Source organism: Strix uralensis, chromosome 4 (genome assembly GCF_047716275.1).
Source record: "Strix uralensis isolate ZFMK-TIS-50842 chromosome 4, bStrUra1, whole genome shotgun sequence".
Lineage (NCBI taxonomy): Eukaryota > Metazoa > Chordata > Aves > Strigiformes > Strigidae > Strix > Strix uralensis.
In genome coordinates, this window is record NC_133975.1 from 95,548,768 (window position 1) to 95,559,702 (window position 10,935).

At 48.5% G+C, this 10,935-nt stretch overlaps 1 long non-coding RNA gene across 2 annotated transcripts; it reads right to left on the reverse strand.

Moving 5' to 3' along the window:
- On the reverse strand, positions 1-5,713 carry LOC141942250 (uncharacterized). 2 transcript variants are annotated; one of them, XR_012628576.1, is made up of 4 exons: positions 5,582-5,713; positions 3,075-3,190; positions 1,835-2,029; positions 1-237 (listed from the first exon to the last, which is right to left on the reverse strand). It is a non-coding gene; the product is annotated as an uncharacterized LOC141942250 (long non-coding RNA). The 2 variants fall into 2 exon arrangements; XR_012628577.1 differs by having other exon boundaries at positions 1,835-2,036.
- Positions 5,714-10,935: the final 5,222 nt, after the last annotated feature.

The following is a 10,935-nucleotide window of genomic DNA, read 5'->3' on the forward strand; positions in this document are numbered from 1 at the left end:
TACAGAAATGTGACATTTTTTAATTGATAGTTTGGGTAGGTGATAATAAAATAGAAAGAATGTCCTCTCAGTGTGTAATTCTGTCGTGTCGGTGCTCGGTACGAGTGATGAGCCTTGAAGAGGAGCAGGGCCGAGTTGGTTGTTCTTCACAGCCGGCAGAACTGGGGGGCTCAGGAATGTACTTCTCATGTTACGGGCAGTTGTTGGATCATGGTCTTGTCAGAGGTGGGATATACTCTTCCCAGTGCCAGGAAGGAGCAGAAAGGAGAATAAATACATAAGAAAAAGGGGAAACAACTTTTAAAATAGCTTTTTTGTTTGAGGGGTTTTTTTGACTTTAATAAAGCAGAAGAAAATTTACAAGAAATTTACGGTCTGATTTGAATCCTACTAATGCTCATGGAAATCCCTTTAGTGAATACTGGACCAGGTCCAAGAAAAGCAGGTTATTACTCCCTTAACTTCTATTCATCCAGAACTGTGCCCTTCTGCATGCAATCGTGTTAGATCTTGCCAGTAGATTTAACGTGAACCACATCAGCAGTGGACCTGGATAAGACACTGGCATCAGCTGCCTCTTAACTCTGAGCCTGTCTTCCCAGAACAGTGGTGGTAAAGGAGGATGCCCTGACTACACGGCAGGTTGCTGTAGCCTTGATTGGAGCATCCCAGAAGAATCTCCTACGGTAAGACCCATCTGAGAGGTATGTGACTTCTGTCTCTCTTGCACTGAACTGCTCTGCCAGCTGGGTGATTTTAGCACACCAAAACCAGAGCAGCTCAATAAAATGGTTTCTGTGTGAACAGCTCAATGAAAGTATCTCTTTGGTTGTGGTCAACAATGCAAATTAATGCTCCTTTGGGATATACAGAGAATGGACCAGAAAATGGCCTTGTGTTGCCAGGACCAGAACAAAGCCAGGCACCTGAAAGCAATCTCTCCCCAACCTGGGAGACTGGAGATGAGAGGAAGCAGTTTTCAGTCCTGGCTCTGCCAAAGACTTTCTGAGTGCTCTTTTTAATGTGCCATTGCTAAACCTGTGCACCTGCCACAAAAGAGGTCAATGAGAATTCTCGGCTCTTGTTTCAGTGCCCTAGGGATAGGGGAATGCTTTTGGGGAGTTTTGCACTTGCATCACTCTACATCAATGCTGTCCTCAGTAAATGTGTTTGAGTTTGTGAAGCCAAGAGGTTTGAGCCAGGAGTACTTGTGCTGCTGGTAAGGACATAGTTTCTACATGGACCAGACTCTTCTCTGCTGTTTGGAGAGGAAGACTGTGTATGGAAGAGGTGAACACTCAGTGAGTTTGGACTTGAAACTAAGCCTGAACCCCGAGTTACCCATATATAAATCTACCAGCGTGTGGGAATTCAGATTGAAGGTTATAGCTAAAATATGTCCACCCATATTAAAAGCATGGAATTATGGTTTTGGGATAACTCCATAGCCTTCCTTTCTTTCCCTGTCCTGCCTCTCTGCTCTGCAGCTATGACTAAGATATCATAGGGCATGTGGGCTCACATAGGCCAGGGTAGCTATGGCTGCTCCTGGTAAGGTGGGATTAGCCCTCACACACCCCACCAGCTGTCTGTCCTTCTGTGATGTTGGTGTGCTGTACAAGGTGCAGAGTGGGAGCATGTGGTGCGTGAACACAGAGGTTCCTGTAGAGGCACAGGAAAGGAAGCTCATGGTGTGTCCCCAAAAAAGGGAAGGAGCTGGACCTTCCATCCTCTTGGGCTATGAATAAAACTACCTCTCAGGTCCCAGGAAGCTGAAGTCTGCTCCAGATCCACCCTCATGAGAGAAGAAAACACACCCCAAGCTTCTGCTTACATGTGGCTGCAGGTTCCTTGCCGCAGCCTGAGCCAGCCCTCCTTGATGATGTGTGGCCCTTGGGTGGTGTGACACCGTGCTCCGTGGGAGCGAGGCTGTCCGGGCTGTTGCTGGAGTAGGCTTCCTCAGCTTCCCTTTCTGCTGGGTGCTGCCCCTACGAAACAGCCTCCAGCCATCTGGACATTCAGCGTGGCCCTGTATCCTCCAAAATTAAGATTTTGTTAAATGGTTTTATATTTCTAATTGTTACACAGCTCTGTTGTAAGCTTCCCAATACCTGCCTCAAGCAGCTCATCTGAGCTATTCTTCCCATGCTAATCTCTAATCTGTGGCATGCATACAGCATCAACGGGAACAGGACCTCCCCTCTGCTGTACCATATTTGCCAGAACAGGCATAACTCAAGATAACCAGATTTGAAACAATCAGAGCAGGAAGCAGCAATAACTGGCCTGGAGGGAAGGCAGGGAGTTGCCCATAGAAAAATTTTTAGGGGGGGTCCCCAATTTGTGATATCTGATCTCTTTCCACGGTCCTTTAGCCTCACATACAAAGGCAGGATGTAAAGCTTATAGGATCTTCCCTCACCTCTCCGGCTTGAGTGCTTGAGTTTAGATCTGTACCCTCTTCTGTTTAGCTGCAGTGTTTCTTGTGTGGTGACGTGTGTATTGACCTATGCATGGCCATGACGAAGACCTCCAGAGCTGCATCTGGTTCAGACACCAGAGTCATTGCCACCAATGTTACTTTGTGAGGATGGGCAAGGTGGCAGACATTCACATTATTGTTTCTCTGGAGCACACGGACCCAAAGGCTGGCTCTGGCACAGCTGATGCTTCCCCTGATTTGTAGCCCACAGCCCGTATGCAGTGAACACAGCGGCCGGCCAGCCAGCCAGGACCTCCATATTGTGGGGGTCAGGACAGGCTGAGGCAGGCCTGCAAGCGCCCTCACTGACGAGCTGATGGCTTAGTCACCAGGGCTCTCCACAGAGTCATGTAAACACTACCCACAGCTCCCAGCATTAGCCCTTGCCACTGGGCTCCACCAGAGCCCTGTCCTTCTGCTCCCTGTGCCAAGGGTCACGAGCTGGGACCAGCAGTCGGGTGCCAAACGCGGGCTGTAGCTTTGTGCAGCCAGTCTGCTAGAGGTCGTCACACGCCTCCTTAAGCAAACAGGGATCCACGCCAGTTGATAAATCATTTACGAGGAGAAGTCAGAAGCAAAGAACTAGATTAACCAGGTCACTGGGTGTCCTGAGGGAATGACGTGTCAGTGGAGCTGAAACAGCAGATCCCACAGTTGCAATCTGTTGCCTTCTTCTGTCCTGACAGCAATTCATGGAAATCCCTGGAACTAGACACCAGAGATGGAAAAACCCATTAGCTCACCCCAGTCAGATCACTAGTTAAAGCAGTCACTCCCATTGTATGTTTTCTGGCAAAGTTAAAAATGTCTCAAGAGAGGGGATTTCCACCAGTTTCTTCTCAAGGGGAAACTATTCCACCTATCAGGAAGGCTGCCTAAAGCAGTGCTATTTTTGCAAACCAGAAGTAACTCCAGAATCCAAGAGAGAAAAACAAAAATGATTCCACTGCAGGAAATGGGGCAGTGATGTTTTTCTGCCTGAACAGACACATGCCGCGTGGGGCACATCTCCAGCTGGAAGCTCCATGTGCTCACACACAGCCACCGAGGTGTGCTCGTGTGTGTATATACACCCGTGTCCTCCCTCTCCTTCCCAAGGGTGGGATGACCTTGTGCCTTCAGCACGACCAAGGTGTTGTAGTGTGAGCTCACGCCTAGTTTGCACTTGTGTAACTCCACTGACATCAAAGCACGTGGCTCTGAGGAGGGAAGACACGCATGGAAGATGGGAGGCATCAGCTGATGATGGTGCTCCAGTGTCTGCTTCCCCTGTGAGCAGAGAGAAGTCACTTCTCCACGCTGGGCCTCAGGTCTCCTCGGCTGTGTCAGGGGGAAAATGCCCCCCCCACCACTGTTGGGGGCTCTGAGGCTGAGCACGTTAATGGTTGAAAGCACTTGGGTCCTGCACGAATAGGAAAGATGATGCAATGCAGAGCTGCGTCGCTGAGGTTGTCAGCAGAGGCTACGGAGATTTTGGCAGCTAAGCTTTTCAGCACCTGGGAAGCACTCTGGGACAGTGGGGAAATAAATTAGCTGTGTGACGGCATTTAAAGCCTTATCATTAGTTTCAGAGCTAATTCTGCATTTAGATGAATGGGTGTAGCACACATCGCAGAGCTGGAACGTGTAGAGATAGCCAGGATTGCTCCCTGTTCCCATTTAGAAAGCTTTTGGCCAGCAAAACTGTGACTTGCAGTCTTGGTGGCTTACATCTGGGAGCAGAGATCTGTGGCTAGGGTAGGCACAGTGGCAATGCCAGCAGCAAACAAGCCCCATGCTACCCAGGGCTCTGATTACTAGAGCCATGGGGTGTTGGCTAAATGCCTCTTACGAGAAGAAGGCGGGGTATTGCCTGGGCGTTTGCCCTGAATTGGTGACTCCTCCTCAACTAGTCATTTTATTTATCTCTCACAGCTGGCACAGCTGTCTTTCCCATCGAGGACCCCTGAAATTTAGGCACTGTGTTTTTCACTGTTCTAAGGACTCAACTTTCATTTAGCGGCCAGTGAGGCCAAGGCTGCCCTCAGGAACATCCTGTGAGCCCTTGTGTTACTGCAGGACTGCTGATGAAGCCTACACTGAACATACCCAGCTTTGGCCTGGGCTTTCTTCTCTGCGGGGTTTTTACTTTGTTCTGTTTAGCACAAAACACACTGAAGCATGATCAAGGGCTATAAAAGAATGACATGAACTGTGGAAAAGGATCAACCAAGGAGGCACAGGACAAATTCTGGGCCTTGACAAGGTCCCTTTAGTTGCTGTCAGGTACTAGCCAGTTGACCTACTAAGCCCCTTGCCCCTTGCACCGTGGAAGGATAAGAGCAGGTAGAGCCCAGTAATATTTTAACTACGAGATTAACTCTCTGCCAGTTCAACAACAGAAGGTCTTCTGTTTCTGTGGATGAAAGGTGCTGACTCGAGGCTCTTCCACACACCAGCCCACACTCTCCTGCCACTGGTCACAGTGCTGGCCACCCTGCCTTCCTCCACGTCCTGAAAACTCCAGTTTAACCCTCAGTAAGGAAAGGAAACCTCAACTCCAGAGACAACTGCCCAGAAAGGTGTTGTCATGACCCTCTACAACCCAGGTCTCTGGGCACAGTTTGGGTGCCACTTAGTCCCTAAAGGAAGGCCAGAGGAAGAAGAGCTAGCCATCTTCCTTCTAGATGCTCAGGACTCTTCCGCCTCTCCATTTCCCTACAACTGTAAAGTCCTGGCATGCCCCAAAACCACAAACTGTGGTAGGAAGGGATGCAGGGAGGGCTTTGGACAGTCCAGGCACTCAAATGCATTCCTTTCCCGCTCCCAAGTACTTCTGAGACCCTAATCTCTCACACTTTGAGATTAGCAGGCGTTTTGCTGTTGCTCTCAACAGGTGCAGTAACAGTCCCTGAAACATGGGTCCAAAGCCCACAGAAATCAAGGAGGATCTTTCTGCAAACATCATTGTGGCAACAGTTACAAGTTTTGCATGTGGCAAAGCAAAAAGCAACACCAGCTTCATTGGAATGACCTGTGTCCAAGGTTATATTCAAAAGAAGAAAATACTAAGTGTTTTATTTAAAAATGAAAGTTAAAATTCATACATGGAAAACTAACCTCCCCTCCAGTAGCGTGAGGCTGGTTGCAGCAGCATCCTGCGGGGCCTGAGCAGCAGCCAGCCAGCCCAGCCTGTCTCGGAAAGTGGAACTGACTCATCGGAGTCGTCTGCGATGAGTTGGACATGAGTGAAATCATGCCCCATGTAAACAGTGTGAAAAGCAAACTAAGATGATAAGGAGAAGGGGTTTTTTATTGTTGTTGTTCCCTGATTCTGTGTGGGAGAGGATAACAATATTGGCGAGGACTTTAAACAGCAAAGCAGAAGCAAACAGGGGCAACATGTGGCCCTGGATGTTCAGCTGTGATGAGACACTGAAAGTTCAGTTTCCCAAGTGCTTGTATTGAACCACCTTTAGGAGGCTTGTTTTCCAGTAAGTGGTCATCACTCGAAAACAACCAGCCTCACCGGAGAACTGTAGCCATGATCTTTATCTGCTGACCATGTGCTTTGACAGCCATTTCCAGTGGAGAGGCGAACATTTTCCTTCCGCTGCCTTATGGAGCCATCTTTCTTACCTCAGTCATTTGTACCTGGACTGTATGGGGCAGAAATGAACCCAAGCCCTGACAGAGAAGGTGGGGGGACCCTGCACAGCACACAGATCATTTGCAAATCCTTGCAGTGTGGTGGGATCAACCAACACCCTGGTACAGGGCGGGTGTCTGTGATGTGGTTAAGGAGCACACGGTCACTGATTTTCAACTGCCTACCTCTGTTCTGTGCGTGGCCTTGCATTAGTTTCAGGCCTAATAACATCATGATATCATAATAATATATCGCGCTCTGATGACACCATCGCATGGAGTAAGCCACAGCAATCTGATCTCATTCTGCAAACGTGGAGATGAGTGTTACTGCTTCACAGGACAAGTGGGTGGCAGGTAGATGGAGCTGGCACTACCTATATTGTCAGCCCTGGGTGGGAACGTGACCTGCTGGGTTAAATTAGGCGGCTGGGAGCTTAACACCTCAGCTCTAGATCTGCCTCAGCAGCTGCGGGTGAGTCACCAAACCTATCTGCATTCACTTCTTCCATCTGTGAAATGGTGACAATAATATTTCCTCACCTGATGGGGGAAGGGAAAGGAGCGTGTGTGCAAGAATGAATAAATGTTTACAAAGCACCTTGTGAGCAGTGCATAGGCCGGCTCTGGCTGTGCTTAGGAGGAACCTGCGTTGTTCCCTCTGCTCCGGGTTGCACCATATTGTGAGCACGCTGTGAGGTGTAAACACTCCCCTCAGAGTCAACAGTTTCAAATGAGAGCAAATGAGGTAATTCCTCAGGAGAGAAACAGAGTGAAGATTTAATGTGTTACCAGCAATTTCAATAAATTCCGTTCAAGGAAGAGCAGAGTAACTTTTTAAAAGAAAAGAAAGAATAAAGTAGAAAAACAAATGAGCTGTGACGAATTTTTTTTTTAATGGTACCATGATCTTAGGTTTCACTTCCCAAATAGGAAACAGAACAGAGAAGTGAATCCCCTTGAAATAAAAGTGAAGTTAATAACGGGACGCCTTTAGCTGCTTGCCACATCCTGTGTATGCTGATCGCTCTGTTTATAGCTGGCAGGAGCCCTTCTAGACTCTTCTTTACCACATTAACTCTTTGCTGAGCGAAACCATGTTGCATAAACAGTCAGGAAAAAGCCTTCCTGCATCTCCTGTCCAGCACCACGCTGCCCCACACACTGTCCTGCACTGGCACTCACCTCCCTGCCCCACCTGTGTGCACAGCACTGTGCCTCTGCCCTCCCGCCGGTGCCCACCCGCCCACCCACCCACACTCCCCACGGCTTGCATAAGCGAGCACTCGTGCAGCTCTGCCTGCCCTGGCGCAATCCGCACCCTGTCCCAGTGCACGCCGTTCCTTCTGCAGTCTAGGATGCTCACACGCAGCTGCGTGATGGCCACTCAGTGTCTTGTTCACGTGTTCACTAGCACTTGTTCTCATGCACGTACACAATTCCTTAAGCCAGCACACACACACACACACATGCACACTCTTCCTAGTCTAGTACACGTGCTCACCAGTGCACACATGCACAGAAACACCTATTCTTTGCTTTTTGTGGTACTAAAGAGAGATAGAAAAGCATGCACTTCACAAATACAAATTGGCCATAACCGTATACAGCTCAGCTATGGGGTAGAGCTATCCCCTTCCATAGCATCGTCATTGCAACAGCCCTTCTTCCTGGGACGAGCTTTGTGGCTGAGGGTTCAACTGCTTCAGGAAACGTGGCTTAGATTGGCATATTCATTCACCAGCACAGCTATTTTTATTGGCCTGTGTTGCATTTAGAGTGAGAATAAATCTGGTAAGAGATAAATCCCCTTGCGTTCTAGCTGGTCCTCAGAGATTTGAGGGGCTAGGGGTAGCTGGACATATCTCTTAATAGGTATGCCAATTAGGGCTGTAACTATAGGTCTGACCCAGACACACAAACAGCCTGTATGCTGTAGGTTCGGTTGCGTTCAAAAGAAGCTGTCAGATTCACAAATAGTACGGGACCGTAACTATAGGTCTGACCCAGCCCAAACAGCCCATATGCTGTAGGTCTGGTTGCATTCAAAAGAAGCCGTCAGACTCATGAATAGTACAGGGCCGTCACTATAGGTCTGACCCAGCCCAAACAGCCCATATACTGTAAGTCTGGTTGCATTCAAGAGAAGCCATCAGATTCATGAATAGTACAGTTTATTTTCATGCAATATCTACAGATTCTTTAAGATTGCCTACGATAAATGCACAAACTGCAGGTTGGCTATATAGCACTACACAAAAGAAAAACAACTGCAATCACACACACTAGGTTCCTGGGTATACACTTGGCGTAGCTGAGGAAGCCTCTGGGGGTGGGGGGTGAGAACACAAACCCGTCGATCTGTCCCTCCGATTTGGTGTAGGATTATCGTCCCTCCAAGTTAGGTACAAACTTGGGGTAGTATTTATCTTGTGTGAGTGGGTGGGACTGCAGTCAAGCCATTATCTTTTGAGTAACAACACAGTACATTCTTTGGTGCCAGGGGTACAGCTGGTTTTTGTGGGAAAAAAGGGAGGATGAGAAACAAGGTCGGCAGGCTACTGCAAAGAGCAGGAGATAAATCTGTCCCTGAAATGAAAGAATGGGACGGCGCGGCCTACACTCTACTTCGCATTCCTCCTTGGCGCCACGACAAACACAAATCACTGGACCTCCATCCCGTCCTGTGCTTGCTCTGGGCACCCTGTGTCAAGGAAATGTGTGTTTTACAGATTTCTCACTGTTTTGCTTTTCTCATGTTTCCAACACCTAACAGCCTGATTTAGCCTGGACACTTAGCTTTTGGTGCATTACTGGCTTTTGCTGCTGCTGCTTTTCATTCTGCTTATACTGTTGGAGGTGACTATGGGACCGTCTCTTTGTCAGCAGACTTGCTCTTTTGAACTGCTTCACCAAAAGATCCTTTGCCATCCACCACCCCCATGCCCGTTCCTCAATGGTTCTTCAGCATTTCTGTGGCACTTAGAAATTCTGGTTTGCATTTTGGAACAGTTTCATTTGCAACTGACACTGTCATATCCATCACAGCTCGAATCTGTGGGGTTTTGATCCATCAGCAATATTAGAGGTGACAGGCTGGTCATCTTTGAGCCACACATCTTGAACGCATCTGAAGTTGGGAGGAGCTGCACAACTCCACCATCCCAGCACTTCACAGAATCACAGAATCGTCCAGGTTGGAAAAGACCCTTGAGATCATCGAGTCCAACCATCAGCCCTACTCTACAAAGTTCTCCCCTACACCATATCCCCCAACACCTCATCTAAGCAACCCTTAAACACATCCAGGGATGGTGACTCCACCACCTCCCTGGGCAGCCAATTCCACTGTCTGACCACTTTCTGTGAAAAAATTTTTTCCTAATGTCCAGTCTAAACCTCCCCTGTTGCAGTTTAAAGCCATTCCCCCTTGTTCGATAGCTAATTACCCGTGAGAAGAGACCAGCACCAACCTCTCTACAATGTCCTTTCAGGTAGTTGTAGAGAGTGATGAGGTCTCCCCTCAGCCTTCTCCTCCTCAAACTAAACAGTCCCAGCTCCTTCAATCACTCCTCAGAGGATTTATTCTCCAGGCCCTTCACCAGCTTCGTTGCCCTCCTCTGCACTGGCTCCAGCACCTCGATATCTCTCTCGTATTGAGGTGCCCAAAACTGGACCCAATACTCCAGGTGTGGCCTCACCAGTGCAGAGTACAGGGGGACCATCACCTCCCTACTTCTGCTGGTCACACTATTTCTAATACAAGCCAGGATGCCGTTGGCTTTCTTGGCCACCTGGGCACACTGCGGGCTCATGTTCAGCTGTTTGCCAATTAGAACCCCCAGATCCTTCTCTTCCACACAGCTCTCCAGCCACACCTCCCCAAGCCTGTAGCGATGCATGGGGTTGTTGTGGCCCAAGTGCAGGACCTGGCACTTGGCCTTGTTGAAGCTCATCCCATTGACGTTGGCCCACCGATCCAATCTATCCAAGTCTCTCTGTAGAGCCTCCCTATCTTCATGCAGATCGACATTCCCGCTTAACTTGGTGTCATCTGCAAACTTACTGATGATACCCTCTACGTCCTTATCAAGATCATCAATAAAGATGTTGAACAGAAATGGTCCCAACACCGAGCCCTGAGGAACACCACTTGTGACTGGCCACCAGCTGGATTTAACTCCTTTGACCACCACTCTTTGGGACCGTCCAGCCAGACATCGCTTGGTGCAGCAGACCGTAGGCTCATCCAGGCCATGAGCAGCCAGTTTTTCTATGAGAATTCTATGGGGAACTGTGTCAAATGCTTTTCAAAAATTCAGTAACAGTTAGTGGGTACAATTTCTCAGCTAGGTGTACACAAACTGAAAGGCAGTGAATTTTGGAGTCAGAAGACTTTTTTTTTTTAAAAATTGTTAATATGTCTAACAATGCTCACTGTAGGCCTGGAGACAGCAATTGTCCATCCACAGATAAACTACAGCAAGAACCAAAGCGGCACAGGTTGTGCGTGTGCTGTTATTGCAGGGCAGTGCAAAACCTCATTTGGAAGGACATTTTGATTGAGAAATTTATTTCCAGGTAATTTCAGTCCTCTCTGCTGGGATGGCAGGGAGAATGGTCATGGCAGACACGAAGATACCGGTTACTGCAGAACTTTACATTGTGTGGAGACTTGTCCACTAAGAAGTGCCTGTACCATTGGCTGAACTCTCATTTCACACAGGACATCAGGTAGCCACTGAAGGGAAGAGTTTCCTGCTACTAGGAGTTACTGCTGGACCTATTATCCAGCTGGACCAGCCTCACACAGGAGAGCTGAAAGA